This window comes from Sycon ciliatum, chromosome 6, assembly GCF_964019385.1.
Source record: "Sycon ciliatum chromosome 6, ocSycCili1.1, whole genome shotgun sequence".
Lineage (NCBI taxonomy): Eukaryota > Metazoa > Porifera > Calcarea > Leucosolenida > Sycettidae > Sycon > Sycon ciliatum.
The window spans coordinates 31970378-31975157 of NC_088648.1; positions in this window are offsets into that span (position 1 = coordinate 31970378).

Here is a 4780-nt window from a genome sequence, read left to right on the forward strand (position 1 = left end):
GATCTGATCCGCAGACAATCTTCGTCATCAATACTGGCATTGTATGGCTTTGCGTCAATGTCCGGGTCGATGATATATAACCAGCACTGGACAGATCGTGTTTGCTGTCCTCCACCGCAGGTTTGGGAGCATTCCCTCCAGGGTTCATCACCCCAGAATGGATCGCACAGCCGGTCACCACATCGTCTTTCCTATTGCCAGAAACGATAGCGGCAGAGATAGCAAGAGCACACATATGCGTGCACACATACGCACAGACACAGACACCCACATACACACGTACATACACATACACACGTGCACATACACACACACACACACACACACACACACACACACAAACACACACAAACACACAAACATCCAATACTTGACATGATCCGCCGTATATGTCTCTATTACAAGCACAGGTCTCCATTACTAGCACAGTCTCTAATACTAGCACAGGTCTCCATTACTAGCACAGGTCTCCATTACTAGCACAGTCTCTAATACTAGCACACTGTGAGCACCTTTCAAAACATTGTAAGCACAGTCTCTATTATTAGCACGGTCTTGGTGGAAATCAATGCTACATGCATGATCATGATGATATCTAGCATGTATTTCTTCTTGCTCTGTATGGATTGTATTGGTTGAAAAAATATGAGCGCAGTCTCCAATATAAGCGGGGCCTCCAATATAAGCACGGGGTAGAGGGGTGTTGAAAAAATATAAGCCACGGCGCTTATAATAGAGAATATACGGTATGTGACTCCAAACCGGGGAACCGGGGAACAAGTGATTGGGTGTTCTCTGAATGAGTTCAAGTACCCGTCAGCCACGTCGCTGACCCGGCTGATCCGTCTCTGGAGCAGACCCAATACTTCTGATCGATACAAATACTTGCATAGTCTAGTTGCAGCACTACGCAAACATAGCAGAGATATTCTACATACTGTGAGTCGACAAGTTTTCGGCCCATTCAAATTTCGGGCTAAAACCCATTTCGGCCCATTCAAATTTCGGCCTAAAACCCACTTCGGCCACATCAAATTCTCGGCCTGTAGGACTCGTACTGCTGCCGCCTGTATACACTGTCACACTGAACCTTGCAAAACAAAGTATCGGCCGCAACGATTTTTTGGCCAAACATGACCAGGCCGAAAAAAGCAGAAAATACATATGCGCCGAATACTAGTTGACTTACAGTAGTTGAAGGTGTTGTTGTACGTTATTCCATGTACGTTGTGCGTACGTTATTCCGTGTACGTTGTGTGTACGTTATTCCGTGTACGTTGTGTGTACGTTATTCCGTGTACGTTGTGTGTACGTTATTCCGTGTACGTTGTGTGTACGTTATTCCGCGTACGTTGTGTGTACGTGGTGGTGGTGCATGCGCTTGTTGCTGTTGTGTGGAAAGCAGTCTTCGTCTTGATATCGTCCTTTCTAGTTGTGTTTCCGTAATCGCCTAGTAATAAACAGTCTTCTAATTGTAGTTATTGTCGTGCATTGTATTGCGTGGAGATGGCACGGGGATGGGAGCAGGTGAAGAAAGTAGAGTTACAACAAAGGTAGCCTTCTGCAGGGGCGTAGTAGCTGGTCCGGCCGGTCCGGCTTCAACCGGACCACCGTTTTTTAACACGATGCCAAAAGGGCCCAAAATGCAGGATTTTGCACCCCAATTTCAAAATATTCCCGAGGGACACCCGACTTCCCCCCCCCCCCAACCCCCCCCCCCCAACCCCACCTAACCACCTCCAACGGTGGTGCTACACGCTTGGAAAGGCCACCAATGACGATATTGGCAGGAGGTACTCCAGACCTGGGTGCTATGGCCCTGGAAGAGTCCTAGTTCTCTACTCACAACGTCATCTATTTGTTCATTCCTGTCAGGTTCAGCCTCATTTTCTCAGTGCTGAGCTGAAGAGTCCACAAAAGGACGAGACAGCATGCTGTATACAGATTGAGTTCTCATAAGGTCAATGAACTTACATTATCTGGTGGCGCTCCCCTGACGCCCACCCAGCAGTTGAAAATATCCACTTCACCCTGGACAACTTCGCTGATCTTCTCGCCGGTGAGGCGATTGTAAGTTGTCGCTTTGCGGATGCATGCAATCTGTGCAGAACAGGTGGCATAACGGCCATAACCACGGTCACAAACATGCCAGACGTAAAATGCCCATCTGATATCACACATACCCAGGCACATGCGCCGGTGCCCTTCAAGGGGGGGGGGGGGGTTCCGGGCACCCAGGAACCCATACGGGGCACTCGCCTGATACCTGCTAACCTGAGGTCGGGGCATTGACATACCTGCTAACCTGAGGTCGGGGCATTGACATACCTGCTAACCTGAGGTCGGGGCATTGACATACCTGCTAACCTGAGGTCGGGGCATTGACATACCTGCTAACCTGAGGTCGGGGCATTGACATACCTGCTAACCTGAGGTCGGGGCATTGACATACCTGCTAACCTGAGGTCGGGGCATTGACATACCTGCTAACCTGAGGTCGGGGCATTGACATACCTGCTAACCTGAGGTCAATGCATTGACATACCTGCTAACCTGAGGTCGGGGCATTGACATACCTGCTAACCTGAGGTCGGGGCATTGACATACCTGCTAACCTGAGGTCGGGGCATTGACATACCTGCTAACCTGAGGTCGGGGCATTGACATACCTGCTAACCTGAGGTCGGGGCATTGACATACCTGCTAACCTGAGGTCGGGGCATTGACATACCTGCTAACCTGAGGTCGGGGCATTGACATACCTGCTAACCTGAGGTCGGGGCATTGACATACCTGCTAACCTGAGGTCGGGGCATTGACATACCTGCTAACCTGAGGTCGGGGCATTGACATACCTGCTAACCTGAGGTCGGGGCATTGACATACCTGCTAACCTGAGGTAGGGGCATTGACATACCTGCTAACCTGAGGTCGGGGCATTGACATACCTGCTAACCTGAGGTCGGGGCATTGACATACCTGCTAACCTGAGGTCGGGGCATTGACATACCTGCTAACCTGAGGTCGGGGCATTGACATACCTGCTAACCTGAGGTCGGGGCATTGACATACCTGCTAACCTGAGGTCGGGGCATTGACATACCTGCTAACCTGAGGTCGGGGCATTGACATACCTGCTAACCTGAGGTCGGTGCATTGACATACCTGCTAACCTGAGGTCGGGGCATTGACATACCTGCTAACCTGAGGTCGGGGCATTGACATACCTGCTAACCTGAGGTCGGGGCATTGACATACCTGCTAACCTGAGGTCGGGGCATTGACATACCTGCTAACCTGAGGTCGGGGCATTGACATACCTGCTAACCTGAGGTCGGGGCATTGACATACCTGCTAACCTGAGGTCGGGGCATTGACATACCTGCTAACCTGAGGTCGGGGCATTGACATACCTGCTAACCTGAGGTCGGGGCATTGACATACCTGCTAACCTGAGGTCGGGGCATTGACATACCTGCTAACCTGAGGTCGGGGCATTGACATACCTGCTAACCTGAGGTCGGGGCATTGACATACCTGCTAACCTGAGGTCGGGGCATTGACATACCTGCTAACCTGAGGTCGGGGCATTGACATACCTGCTAACCTGAGGTCGGGGCATTGACATACCTGCTAACCTGAGGTCGGGGCATTGACATACCTGCTAACCTGAGGTCGGGGCATTGACATACCTGCTAACCTGAGGTCGGGGCATTGACATACCTGCTGCTAACCTGAGGTCGGGGCATTGACATACCTGCTAACCTGAGGTCGGGGCATTGACATACCTGCTAACCTGAGGTCGGGGCATTGACATACCTGCTAACCTGAGGTCGGGGCATTGACATACCTGCTAACCTGAGGTCGGGGCATTGACATACCTGCTAACCTGAGGTTGGGGCATTGACATACCTGCTAACCTGAGGTCGGGGCATTGACATACCTGCTAACCTGAGGTCGGGGCATTGACATACCTGCTAACCTGAGGTCGGTGCATTGACATACCTGCTAACCTGAGGTCGGGGCATTGACATACCTGCTAACCTGAGGTCGGGGCATTGACATACCTGCTAACCTGAGGTCGGGGCATTGACATACCTGCTAACCTGAGGTCGGGGCATTGACATACCTGCTAACCTGAGGTCGGGGCATTGACATACCTGATAACCTGAGGTCGGGGCATTGACATACCTGCTAACCTGAGGTCGGGGCATTGACATACCTGCTAACCTGAGGTCGGGGCATTGACATACCTGCTAACCTGAGGTCGGGGCATTGACATACCTGCTAACCTGAGGTCGGGGCATTGACATACCTGCTAACCTGAGGTCGGGGCATTGACATACCTGCTAACCTGAGGTCGGGGCATTGACATACCTGCTAACCTGAGGTCGGGGCATTGACATACCTGCTAACCTGAGGTCGGGGCATTGACATACCTGCTAACCTGAGGTAGGGGCATTGACATACCTGCTAACCTGAGGTCGGGGCATTGACATACCTGCTAACCTTAGGTCGGGGCAATGACATACCTGCTAACCTGAGGTAGGGGCATTGACATACCTGCTAACCTGAGGTCGGGGCATTGACATACCTGCTAACCTGAGGTAGGGGCATTGACATACCTGCTAACCTGAGGTAGGGGCATTGACATACCTGGGTTTGAAAATCTATACAAATGTCAATGAGAGGAATGCAGTGACTACTGCACTTCTGGGTGTCTATTAATACTCTGCGCTCTGCCCACCACCGGCATTGAGCACGCTAGCAGGTTAACTAA